Below are 15,109 nucleotides of genomic sequence, written 5' to 3'. Positions count from 1 at the left end.
TGTAGGAAATGCCATAACCCAGTAAAGTCCTCTTTAGTTTGTCTGTAGAAACTGCCATAACCCAGTAAAGTCCTCTTTAGGTTGTCTGTAGGAACTGCCATAACCCAGTAAAGTCCTCTTTAGGTTGTCTGTAGGAACTGCCATAACCCAGTAAAGTCCTCTTTAGTTTGTCTGTAGGAACTGCCATAACCCAGTAAAGTCCTCTTTAGTTTGTCTGTAGGAACTGCCATAACCCAGTAAAGTCCTCTTTAGGTTGTCTGTAGGAACTGCCATAACCCAGTAAAGTCCTCTTTAGGTTGTCTGTAGGAACTGCCGTATCCCAGTAAAGTCCTCTTTAGGTTGTCTGTAGGAACTGCCGTATCCCAGTAAAGTCCTCTTTAGTTTGTCTGTAGGAAGTGCCATAACCCAGTAAAGTCCTCTTTAGGTTGTCTGTAGGAACTGCCATAACCCAGTAAAGTCCTCTTTAGTTTGTCTGTAGGAACTGCCATAACCCAGTAAAGTCCTCTTTAGTTTGTCTGTAGGAACTGCCATAACCCAGTAAAGTCTTCTTTAGTTTGTCTGTAGGAACTGCCATAACCCAGTAAAGTCCTCTTTAGTTTGTCTGTAGGAACTGCCATAACCCAGTAAAGTCCTCTTTAGTTTGTCTGTAGGAACTGCCATAACCCAGTAAAGTCCTCTTTAGTTTGTCTGTAGGAACTGCCATAACCCAGTAAAGTCCTCTTTAGTTTGTCTGTAGGAACTGCCATAACCCAGTAAAGTCCTCTTTAGTTTGTCTGTAGGAACTGCCATATCCCAGTAAAGTCCTCTTCAGTTTGTCTGTAGGAACTGCCATATCCCAGTAAAGCCCTTTTTAGTTTGTCTGTAGGAACTGCTATATCCCAGTAAAGTCCTCTTTAGTTTGTCTGTAGGAACTGCCATAACCCAGTAAAGTCCTCTTTAGGTTGTCTGTAGGAACTGCCATATCCCAGTAAAGTCCTCTTTAGGTTGTCTGTAGGAACTGCCATAACCCAGTAAAGTCCTCTTTAGTTTGTCTGTAGGAACTGCCATAACCCAATAAAGTCCTCTTTAGTTTGTCTGTAAGAACTGCCATAACCCAGTAAAGTCCTCTTTAGGTTTCTGTAGGAACTGCCATAACCCAGTAAAGTCCTCTTTAGGTTGTCTGTAGGAACTGCCATATCCCAGTAAAGTCCTCTTTAGGTTGTCTGTAGGAACTGCCATAACCCAGTAAAGTCCTCTTTAGGTTGTCTGTAGGAACTGCCATAACCCAGTAAAGTCCTCTTTAGTTTGTCTGTAGGAACTGCCATAACACAGTAAAGTCCTCTTTAGGTTGTCTGTAGGAACTGCCATATCCCAGTAAAGTCCTCTTTAGTTTGTCTGTAGGAACTGCTATATCCCAGTAAAGTCCTCTTTAGTTTGTCTGTAGGAACTGCCATAACCCAGTAAAGTCCTCTTTAGTTTGTCTGTAGGAACTGCCATATCCCAGTAAAGTCCTCTTTAGCTTGTCTGTAGGAACTGCCATAAACCAGTAAAGTCCTCTTTAGTTTGTCTGTAGGAACTGCCATAACCCAGTAAAGTCCTCTTTAGGTTGTCTGTAGGAACTGCCATAACCCAGTAAAGTCCTCTTTAGGTTGTCTGTAGGAACTGCCATAACCCAGTAAAGTCCTCTTTAGTTTGTCTGTAGGAACTGCCATAACCCAGTAAAGTCCTCTTTAGTTTGTCTGTAGGAACTGCCATAACCCAGTAAAGTCCTCTTTAGGTTGTCTGTAGGAACTGCCATAACCCAGTAAAGTCCTCTTTAGGTTGTCTGTAGGAACTGCCGTATCCCAGTAAAGTCCTCTTTAGGTTGTCTGTAGGAACTGCCGTATCCCAGTAAAGTCCTCTTTAGTTTGTCTGTAGGAAGTGCCATAACCCAGTAAAGTCCTCTTTAGGTTGTCTGTAGGAACTGCCATAACCCAGTAAAGTCCTCTTTAGTTTGTCTGTAGGAACTGCCATAACCCAGTAAAGTCCTCTTTAGTTTGTCTGTAGGAACTGCCATAACCCAGTAAAGTCTTCTTTAGTTTGTCTGTAGGAACTGCCATAACCCAGTAAAGTCCTCTTTAGTTTGTCTGTAGGAACTGCCATAACCCAGTAAAGTCCTCTTTAGTTTGTCTGTAGGAACTGCCATAACCCAGTAAAGTCCTCTTTAGTTTGTCTGTAGGAACTGCCATAACCCAGTAAAGTCCTCTTTAGTTTGTCTGTAGGAACTGCCATAACCCAGTAAAGTCTTCTTTAGTTTGTCTGTAGGAACTGCCATATCCCAGTAAAGTCCTCTTCAGTTTGTCTGTAGGAACTGCCATATCCCAGTAAAGCCCTTTTTAGTTTGTCTGTAGGAACTGCTATATCCCAGTAAAGTCCTCTTTAGTTTGTCTGTAGGAACTGCCATAACCCAGTAAAGTCCTCTTTAGGTTGTCTGTAGGAACTGCCATATCCCAGTAAAGTCCTCTTTAGGTTGTCTGTAGGAACTGCCATAACCCAGTAAAGTCCTCTTTAGTTTGTCTGTAGGAACTGCCATAACCCAATAAAGTCCTCTTTAGTTTGTCTGTAAGAACTGCCATAACCCAGTAAAGTCCTCTTTAGGTTTCTGTAGGAACCGCCATAACCCAGTAAAGTCCTCTTTAGGTTGTCTGTAGGAACTGCCATATCCCAGTAAAGTCCTCTTTAGGTTGTCTGTAGGAACTGCCATAACCCAGTAAAGTCCTCTTTAGGTTGTCTGTAGGAACTGCCATAACCCAGTAAAGTCCTCTTTAGTTTGTCTGTAGGAACTGCCATAACACAGTAAAGTCCTCTTTAGGTTGTCTGTAGGAACTGCCATATCCCAGTAAAGTCCTCTTTAGTTTGTCTGTAGGAACTGCTATATCCCAGTAAAGTCCTCTTTAGTTTGTCTGTAGGAACTGCCATAACCCAGTAAAGTCCTCTTTAGTTTGTCTGTAGGAACTGCCATATCCCAGTAAAGTCCTCTTTAGCTTGTCTGTAGGAACTGCCATAAACCAGTAAAGTCCTCTTTAGGTTGTCTGTAGGAAATGCCATAACCCAGTAAAGTCCTCTTTAGTTTGTCTGTAGAAACTGCCATAACCCAGTAAAGTCCTCTTTAGGTTGTCTGTAGGAACTGCCATAACCCAGTAAAGTCCTCTTTAGGTTGTTTGTAGGAACTGCCATAACCCAGTAAAGTCCTCTTTAGTTTGTCTGTAGGAACTGCCATAACCCAGTAAAGTCCTCTTTAGTTTGTCTGTAGGAACTGCCATATCCCAGTAAAGTCCTCTTCAATTTGTCTGTAGGAACTGCCATAACCCAGTAAAGTCCTCTTTAGGTTGTCTGTAGGAACTGCCATAACCCAGTAAAGTCCTCTTTAGGTTGTCTGTAGGAACTGCCATATCCCAGTAAAGTCCTCTTTAGGTTGTCTGTAGGAACTGCCATAACCCAGTAAAGTCCTCTTTAGTTTGTCTGTAGGAACTGCCATATCCCAGTAAAGTCCTCTTTAGCTTGTCTGTAGGAACTGCCATAACCCAGTAAAGTCCTCTTTAGGTTGTCTGTAGGAACTGCCATAACCCAGTAAAGTCCTCTTTAGTTTGTCTGTAGGAACTGCCATAACACAGTAAAGTCCTCTTTAGGTTGTCTGTAGGAACTGCCATAACCCAGTAAAGTCCTCTTTAGGTTGTCTGTAGGAACTGCCATAACCCAGTAAAGTCCTCTTTAGTTTGTCTGTAGGAACTGCCATATCCCAGTAAAGTCCTCTTTAGTTTGTCTGTAGGAACTGCCATATCCCAGTAAAGTCCTCTTTAGTTTGTCTGTAGGAACTGCCATATCCCAGTAAAGTCCTCTTTAGTTTGTCTGTAGGAACTGCCATAACCCAGTAAAGTCCTCTTTAGGTTGTCTGTAGGAACTGCCATAACCCAGTAAAGTCCTCTTTAGTTTGTCTGTAGGAACTGCCATATCCCAGTAAAGTCCTCTTAAGGTTGTCTGTAGGAACTGCCATAACCCAGTAAAGTCCTCTTTAGTTTGTCTGTAGGAACTGCCATAACCCAGTAAAGTCCTCTTTAGTTTGTCAGTGGTCTGAAGTTAGGGTTTTGCTACCAGTGGTCTGCATAGTGTTAGGGGGTTAGGGTTAGTGTTAGGGGGAGAGGATATGTCTGAGAAGGAGGGGAGGAAGAGAGGAGCTCTGGACTCAGACTGGCTTCACCACTAACTAATGTCTCAGACTGGCTTCACCACTAACTAATGTCTCAGACTGGCTTCACCCCTAACTAATGTATCAGACTAGCTTCACCACTAACTAATGTCTCAGACTGGCTTCACCACTAACTAATGTCTCAGACTGGCTTCACCACTAACTAATGTATCAGACTGGCTTCACCACTAACTAATGTATCAGACTGGCTTCACCACTAACTAATGTATCAGACTGGCTTCACCACTAACTAATGTCTCAGACTGGCTTCACCCATAACTAATGTATCAGACTGGCTTCACCCCTAACTAATGTCTCAGACTGGCTTCACCACTAACTAATGTATCAGACTGGCTTCACCCCTAACTAATGTATCAGACTGGCTTCACCACTAACTAATGTATCAGACTGGCTTCACCCCTAACTAATGTCTCAGACAAGCTTCACCACTAACTAATGTATCAGACTGGCTTCACCACTAACTAATGTATCAGACTGGCTTCACCACTAACTAATGTGTCAGACTGGCTTCACCCCTAACTAATGTCTCAGACTGGCTTCACCCCTAACTAATGTCTCAGACTGGCTTCACCACTAACTAATGTATCAGACTGGCTTCACCCCTAACTAATGTATCAGACTGGCTTCACCACTAACTAATGTATCAGACTGGCTTCACCACTAACTAATGTGTCAGACTGGCTTCACCACTAACTAATGTCTCAGACTGGCTTCACCACTAACTAATGTATCAGACTGGCTTCACCACTAACTAATGTCTCAGACTGGCTTCACCACTAACTAATGTATCAGACTGGCTTCACCACTAACTAATGTCTCAGACTGGCTTCACCACTAACTAATGTCTCAGACTGGCTTCACCACTAACTAATGTATCAGACTGGCTTCACCCCTAACTAATGTATCAGACTGGCTTCACCCCTAACTAATGTCTCAGACTGGCTTCACCCCTAACTAATGTATCAGACTAGCTTCACCACTAACTAATGTATCAGACTGGCTTCACCACTAACTAATGTCTCAGACTGGCTTCACCACTAACTAATGTATCAGACTGGCTTCACCACTAACTAATGTATCAGACTGGCTTCACCACTAACTAATGTCTCAGACTGGCTTCACCACTAACTAATGTCTCAGACTGGCTTCACCACTAACTAATGTATCAGACTGGCTTCACCACTAACTAATGACTCAGACTGGCTTCACCACTAACTAATGTATCAGACTGGCTTCACCACTAACTAATGTCTAAGACTGGCTTCACCACTAACTAATGTATCAGACTGGCTTCACCACTAACTAATGTATCAGACTGGCTTCACCACTAACTAATGTCTCAGACTGGCTTCACCACTAACTAATGTATCAGACTGGCTTCACCACTAACTAATGTATCAGACTGGCTTCACCACTAACTAATGATGTCTCAGACTGGCTTCACCACTAACTAATGTCTCAGACTGGCTTCACCACTAACTAATGTATCAGACTGGCTTCACCACTAACTAATGATGTCTCAGACTGGCTTCACCACTAACTAATGTATCAGACTGGCTTCACCCCTAACTAATGTATCAGACTGGCTTCACCACTAACTAATGTCTCAGACCGGCTTCACCACTAACTAATGTATCAGACTGGCTTCACCACTAACTAATGATGTCTCAGACTGGCTTCACCACTAACTAATGTATCAGACTGGCTTCACCCCTAACTAATGTATCAGACTGGCTTCACCCCTAACTAATGTCTCAGACTGGCTTCACCACTAACTAATGTATCAGACTGGCTTCACCCCTAACTAATGTCTCAGACTGGCTTCACCACTAACTAATGTATCAGAATGGCTTCACCCCTAACTAATGTATCAGACTGGCTTCACCCCTAACTAATGTCTCAGACTGGCTTCACCACTAACTAATGTATCAGACTGGCTTCACCACTAACTAATGATGTCTCAGACTGGCTTCACCACTAACTAATGTATCAGACTGGCTTCACCCCTAACTAATGTATCAGACTGGCTTCACCCCTAACTAATGTCTCAGACTGGCTTCACCACTAACTAATGTATCAGACTGGCTTCACCCGTAACTAATGTATCAGACTGGCTTCACCCCTAACTAATGTGTCAGACTGGCTTCACCCCTAACTAATGTCTCAGACTGGCTTCACCAGTAACTAATGTATCAGACTGGCTTCACCACTAACTAATGTATCAGACTGGCTTCACCCTAACTAATGTCTCAGACAAGCTTCACCACTAACTAATGTCTCAGACTGGCTTCACCACTAACTAATGTATCAGACTGGCTTCACCCCTTACTAATGTCTCAGACTGGCTTCACCCCCTAACTAATGTCTCAGACAAGCTTCACCACTAACTAATGTCTCAGACTGGCTTCACCACTAACTAATGTGTCAGACTGGCTTCACCCCTAACTAATGTCTCAGACTGGCTTCACCCCTAACTAATGTCTCAGACTGGCTTCACCACTAACTAATGTCTCAGACAAGCTTCACCACTAACTAATGTCTCAGACTGGGTTCACCACTAACTAATGTATCAGACTGGCTTCACCACTAACTAATGTCTCAGACTGGCTTCACCACTAACTAATGTATCAGACTGGCTTCACCACTAACTAATGTCTCAGACTGGCTTCACCACTAACTAATGTATCAGACAAGCTTCACCACTAACTAATGTCTCAGACTGGCTTCACCACTAACTAATGTATCAGACTGGCTTCACCACTAACTAATGTCTCAGACTGGCTTCACCACTAACTAATGTATCAGACTGGCTTCACCACTAACTAATGTCTCAGACTGGCTTCACCACTAACTAATGTCTCAGACTGGCTTCACCACTAACTAATGTATCAGACTGGCTTCACCCCTAACTAATGTATCAGACTGGCTTCACCCCTAACTAATGTCTCAGACTGGCTTCACCCCTAACTAATGTATCAGACTAGCTTCACCACTAACTAATGTATCAGACTGGCTTCACCACTAACTAATGTCTCAGACTGGCTTCACCACTAACTAATGTATCAGACTGGCTTCACCACTAACTAATGTATCAGACTGGCTTCACCACTAACTAATGTCTCAGACTGGCTTCACCACTAACTAATGTATCAGACTGGCTTCACCACTAACTAATGTATCAGACTGGCTTCACCACTAACTAATGACTCAGACTGGCTTCACCACTAACTAATGTATCAGACTGGCTTCACCACTAACTAATGTCTCAGACTGGCTTCACCACTAACTAATGTATCAGACTGGCTTCACCACTAACTAATGTATCAGACTGGCTTCACCACTAACTAATGTCTCAGACTGGCTTCACCACTAACTAATGTATCAGACTGGCTTCACCACTAACTAATGTATCAGACTGGCTTCACCACTAACTAATGATGTCTCAGACTGGCTTCACCACTAACTAATGTCTCAGACTGGCTTCACCACTAACTAATGTATCAGACTGGCTTCACCACTAACTAATGATGTCTCAGACTGGCTTCACCACTAACTAATGTATCAGACTGGCTTCACCCCTAACTAATGTATCAGACTGGCTTCACCACTAACTAATGTCTCAGACTGGCTTCACCACTAACTAATGTATCAGACTGGCTTCACCACTAACTAATGATGTCTCAGACTGGCTTCACCACTAACTAATGTATCAGACTGGCTTCACCCCTAACTAATGTATCAGACTGGCTTCACCCCTAACTAATGTCTCAGACTGGCTTCACCACTAACTAATGTATCAGACTGGCTTCACCCCTAACTAATGTCTCAGACTGGCTTCACCACTAACTAATGTATCAGACTGGCTTCACCCCTAACTAATGTATCAGACTGGCTTCACCCCTAACTAATGTCTCAGACTGGCTTCACCACTAACTAATGTATCAGACTGGCTTCACCACTAACTAATGATGTCTCAGACTGGCTTCACCACTAACTAATGTATCAGACTGGCTTCACCCCTAACTAATGTATCAGACTGGCTTCACCCCTAACTAATGTCTCAGACTGGCTTCACCACTAACTAATGTATCAGACTGGCTTCACCCGTAACTAATGTATCAGACTGGCTTCACCCCTAACTAATGTGTCAGACTGGCTTCACCCCTAACTAATGTCTCAGACTGGCTTCACCAGTAACTAATGTATCAGACTGGCTTCACCACTAACTAATGTATCAGACTGGCTTCACCCCTAACTAATGTCTCAGACAAGCTTCACCACTAACTAATGTCTCAGACTGGCTTCACCACTAACTAATGTATCAGACTGGCTTCACCCCTAACTAATGTCTCAGACTGGCTTCACCCCTAACTAATGTCTCAGACAAGCTTCACCACTAACTAATGTCTCAGACTGGCTTCACCACTAACTAATGTGTCAGACTGGCTTCACCCCTAACTAATGTCTCAGACTGGCTTCACCCCTAACTAATGTCTCAGACTGGCTTCACCACTAACTAATGTCTCAGACAAGCTTCACCACTAACTAATGTATCAGACTGGCTTCACCACTAACTAATGTATCAGACAAGCTTCACCACTAACTAATGTATCAGACTGGCTTCACCACTAACTAATGTCTCAGACTGGCTTCACCACTAACTAATGTCTCAGACAAGCTTCACCACTAACTAATGTATCAGACTGGCTTCACCACTAACTAATGTATCAGACTGGCTTCACCCCTAACTAATGTATCAGACTGGCTTCACCCCTAACTAATGTCTCAGACTGGCTTCACCACTAACTAATGTCTCAGACAAGCTTCACCACTAACTAATGTATCAGACTGGCTTCACCACTAACTAATGTATCAGACTGGCTTCACCACTAACTAATGTATCAGACTGGCTTCACCACTAACTAATGTATCAGACTGGCTTCACCCCTAACTAATGTCTCAGACTGGCTTCACCACTAACTAATGTATCAGACTGGCTTCACCAGTAACTAATGTATCAGACTGGCTTCACCACTAACTAATGTATCAGACTGGCTTCACCACTAACTAATGTCTCAGACTGGCTTCACCCCTAACTAATGTATCAGACTGGCTTCACCCCTAACTAATGTCTCAGACTGGCTTCACCACTAACTAATGTCTCAGACTGGCTTCACCACTAACTAATGTATCAGACTGGCTTCACCCCTAACTAATGTATCAGACTGGCTTCACCACTAACTAATGTATCAGACTGGCTTCACCACTAACTAATGTGTCAGACTGGCTTCACCACTATCTAATGTATCAGACTGGCTTCACCCCTAACTAATGTCTCAGACTGGCTTCACTACTAACTAATGTCTCAGACTGGCTTCACCACTAACTAATGTCTCAGACTGGCTTCACCACTAACTAATGTCTCAGACTGGCTTCACCCCTAACTAATGTATCAGACTGGCTTCACCCCTAACTAATGTATCAGACTGGCTTCACCACTAACTAATGTCTCAGACTGGCTTCACCCCTAACTAATGTCTCAGACTGGCTTCACCCCTAACTAATGTCTCAGACTGGCTTCACCACTAACTAATGTCTCAGACTGGCTTCACCCCTAACTAATGTCTCAGACTGGCTTCACCCCTAACTAATGTATCAGACTGGCTTCACCACTAACTAATGTATCAGACTGGCTTCACCACTAACTAATGTCTCAGACTGGCTTCACCACTAACTAATGTCTCAGACTGGCTTCACCACTAACTAATGTATCAGACTGGCTTCACCACTAACTAATGTATCAGACTGGCTTCACCACTAACTAATGTATCAGACTGGCTTCACCACTAACTAATGTCTCAGACTGGCTTCACCACTAACTAATGTATCAGACTGGCTTCACCCCTAACTAATGTATCAGACTGGCTTCACCCCTAACAAATGTATCAGACTGGCTTCACCACTAACTAATGTATCAGACTGGCTTCACCACTAACTAATGTCTCAGACTGGCTTCACCCCTAACTAATGTCTCAGACTGGCTTCACCACTAACTAATGTCTCAGACTGGCTTCACCACTAACTAATGTCTCAGACTGGCTTCACCACTAACTAATGTCTCAGACTGGCTTCACCACTAACTAATGTATCAGACTGGCTTCACCACTAACTAATGTCTCAGACTGGCTTCACCACTAACTAATGTCTCAGACTGGCTTCACCACTAACTAATGTATCAGACTGGCTTCACCCCTAACTAATGTATCAGACTGGCTTCACCCCTAACAAATGTATCAGACTGGCTTCACCACTAACTAATGTATCAGACTGGCTTCACCACTAACTAATGTCTCAGACTGGCTTCACCACTAACTAATGTATCAGACTGGCTTCACCCCTAACTAATGTCTCAGACTGGCTTCACCCCTAACAAATGTATCAGACTGGCTTCACCACTAACTAATGTATCAGACTGGCTTCACCACTAACTAATGTCTCAGACTGGCTTCACCCCTAACTAATGTCTCAGACTGGCTTCACCACTAACTAATGTCTCAGACTGGCTTCACCACTAACTAATGTCTCAGACTGGCTTCACCACTAACTAATGTCTCAGACTGGCTTCACCACTAACTAATGTATCAGACTGGCTTCACCACTAACTAATGTCTCAGACTGGCTTCACCACTAACTAATGTCTCAGACTGGCTTCACCACTAACTAATGTATCAGACTGGCTTCACCCCTAACTAATGTATCAGACTGGCTTCACCCCTAACAAATGTATCAGACTGGCTTCACCACTAACTAATGTATCAGACTGGCTTCACCACTAACTAATGTATCAGACTGGCTTCACCACTAACTAATGTCTCAGACTGGCTTCACCACTAACTAATGTGTCAGACTGGCTTCACCACTAACTAATGTATCAGACTGGCTTCACCCCTAACTAATGTATCAGACTGGCTTCACCCCTAACTAATGTATCAGACTGGCTTCACCCCTAACTAATGTCTCAGACTGGCTTCACCAGTAACTAATGTATCAGACTGGCTTCACCCCTAACTAATGTATCAGACTGGCTTCACCCCTAACTAATGTATCAGACTGGCTTCACCACTAACTAATGTCTCAGACTGGCTTCAACACTAACTAATGTGTCAGACTAGCTTCACCCCTAACTAATGTATCAGACTGGCTTCACCACTAACTAATGTCTCAGACTGGCTTCACCACTAACTAATGTATCAGACTGGCTTCACCACTAACTAATGTATCAGACTGGCTTCACCCCTAACTAATGTCTCAGACTGGCTTCACCACTAACTAATGTATCAGACTGGCTTCACCACTAACTAATGTATCAGACTGGCTTCACCCCTAACTAATGTCTCAGACTGGCTTCACCCCTAACTAATGTATCAGACTGGCTTCACCCCTAACTAATGTCTCAGACTGGCTTCACCACTAACTAATGTATCAGACTGGCTTCACCAGTAACTAATGTATCAGACTGGCTTCACCACTAACTAATGTATCAGACTGGCTTCACCACTAACTAATGTCTCAGACTGGCTTCACCCCTAACTAATGTATCAGACTGGCTTCACCCCTAATTAATGTCTCAGACTGGCTTCACCACTAACTAATGTATCAGACTGGCTTCACCACTAACTAATGATGTCTCAGACTGGCTTCACCACTAACTAATGTCTCAGACTGGCTTCACCACTAACTAATGTCTCAGACTGGCTTCACCCCTAACTAATGTATCAGACTGGCTTCACCCCTAACTAATGTCTCAGACTGGCTTCACCACTAACTAATGTCTCAGACTGGCTTCACCACTAACTAATGTATCAGACTGGCTTCACCCCTAACTAATGTATCAGACTGGCTTCACCACTAACTAATGTATCAGACTGGCTTCACCACTAACTAATGTGTCAGACTGGCTTCACCACTAACTAATGTATCAGACTGGCTTCACCCCTAACTAATGTCTCAGACTGGCTTCACTACTAACTAATGTCTCAGACTGGCTTCACCACTAACTAATGTCTCAGACTGGCTTCACCACTAACTAATGTCTCAGACTGGCTTCACCCCTAACTAATGTATCAGACTGGCTTCACCCCTAACTAATGTATCAGACTGGCTTCACCACTAACTAATGTCTCAGACTGACTTCACCCCTAACTAATGTCTCAGACTGCCTTCACCACTAACTAATGTATCAGACTGGCTTCACCACTAACTAATGTCTCAGACTGGCTTCACCCCTAACTAATGTCTCAGACTGGCTTCACCCCTAACTAATGTATCAGACTGGCTTCACCACTAACTAATGTATCAGACTGGCTTCACCACTAACTAATGTATCAGACTGGCTTCACCACTAACTAATGTCTCAGACTGGCTTCACCACTAACTAATGTATCAGACTGGCTTCACCACTAACTAATGTCTCAGACTGGCTTCACCCCTAACTAATGTCTCAGACTGGCTTCACCCCTAACTAATGTATCAGACTGGCTTCACCACTAACTAATGTATCAGACTGGCTTCACCACTAACTAATGTCTCAGACTGGCTTCACCACTAACTAAAGACTCAGACTGGCTTCACCCCTAACTAATGTATCAGACTGGCTTCACCCCTAACTAATGTCTCAGACTGACTTCACCCCTAACTAATGTCTCAGACTGGCTTCACCCCTAACTAATGTCTCAGACTGGCTTCACCACTAACTAATGTATCAGACTGGCTTCACCACTAACTAATGTCTCAGACTGGCTTCACCCCTAACAAATGTATCAGACTGGCTTCACCACTAACTAATGTATCAGACTGGCTTCACCACTAACTAATGTCTCAGACTGGCTTCACCCCTAACTAATGTCTCAGACTGGCTTCACCACTAACTAATGTCTCAGACTGGCTTCACCACTAACTAATGTCTCAGACTGGCTTCACCACTAACTAATGTCTCAGACTGGCTTCACCACTAACTAATGTATCAGACTGGCTTCACCACTAACTAATGTATCAGACTGGCTTCACCACTAACTAATGTCTCAGACTGGCTTCACCACTAACTAATGTCTCAGACTGGCTTCACCACTAACTAATGTATCAGACTGGCTTCACCCCTAACTAATGTATCAGACTGGCTTCACCCTTAACAAATGTATCAGACTGGCTTCACCACTAACTAATGTATCAGACTGGCTTCACCACTAACTAATGTATCAGACTGGCTTCACCACTAACTAATGTCTCAGACTGGCTTCACCACTAACTAATGTGTCAGACTGGCTTCACCACTAACTAATGTATCAGACTGGCTTCACCCCTAACTAATGTATCAGACTGGCTTCACCCCTAACTAATGTATCAGACTGGCTTCACCCCTAACTAATGTCTCAGACTGGCTTCACCAGTAACTAATGTATCAGACTGGCTTCACCCCTAACTAATGTATCAGACTGGCTTCACCCCTAACTAATGTATCAGACTGGCTTCACCACTAACTAATGTCTCAGACTGGCTTCACCACTAACTAATGTGTCAGACTAGCTTCACCCCTAACTAATGTATCAGACTGGCTTCACCACTAACTAATGTCTCAGACTGGCTTCACCACTAACTAATGTATCAGACTGGCTTCACCACTAACTAATGTCTCAGACTGGCTTCACCACTAACTAATGTATCAGACTGGCTTCACCACTAACTAATGATGTCTCAGACTGGCTTCACCACTAACTAATGTCTCAGACTGGCTTCACCACTAACTAATGTCTCACACTGGCTTCACCACTAACTAATGTATCAGACTGGCTTCACCCCTAACTAATGTATCAGACTGGCTTCACCCCTAACTAATGTCTCAGACTGGCTTCACCCCTAACTAATGTATCAGACTGGCTTCACCCCTAACTAATGTCTCAGACTGGCTTCACCACTAACTAATGTATCAGACTGGCTTCACCAGTAACTAATGTATCAGACTGGCTTCACCACTAACTAATGTATCAGACTGGCTTCACCACTAACTAATGTCTCAGACTGGCTTCACCCCTAACTAATGTATCAGACTGGCTTCACCCCTTATTAATGTCTCAGACTGGCTTCACCACTAACTAATGTATCAGACTGGCTTCACCACTAACTAATGATGTCTCAGACTGGCTTCACCACTAACTAATGTCTCAGACTGGCTTCACCACTAACTAATGTCTCAGACTGGCTTCACCCCTAACTAATGTATCAGACTGGCTTCACCCCTAACTAATGTCTCAGACTGGCTTCACCACTAACTAATGTCTCAGACTGGCTTCACCACTAACTAATGTATCAGACTGGCTTCACCCCTAACTAATGTATCAGACTGGCTTCACCACTAACTAATGTATCAGACTGGCTTCACCACTAACTAATGTGTCAGACTGGCTTCACCACTAACTAATGTATCAGACTGGCTTCACCCCTAACTAATGTCTCAGACTGGCTTCACTACTAACTAATGTCTCAGACTGGCTTCACCACTAACTAATTCTCAGACTGGCTTCACCACTAACTAATGTCTCAGACTGGCTTCACCCCTAACTAATGTATCAGACTGGCTTCACCCCTAACTAATGTATCAGACTGGCTTCACCACTAACTAATGTCTCAGACTGGCTTCACCCCTAACTAATGTCTCAGACTGGCTTCACCACTAACTAATGTATCAGACTGGCTTCACCACTAACTAATGTCTCAGACTGGCTTCACCCCTAACTAATGTCTCAGACTGGCTTCACCCCTAACTAATGTATCAGACTGGCTTCACCACTAACTAATGTATCAGACTGGCTTCACCACTAACTAATGTAT

This window comes from Coregonus clupeaformis, unplaced genomic scaffold, assembly GCF_020615455.1.
Source record: "Coregonus clupeaformis isolate EN_2021a unplaced genomic scaffold, ASM2061545v1 scaf0171, whole genome shotgun sequence".
Taxonomy (NCBI): Eukaryota; Metazoa; Chordata; class Actinopteri; order Salmoniformes; family Salmonidae; genus Coregonus; species Coregonus clupeaformis.
This window is presented reverse-complemented; position numbering follows the sequence as displayed.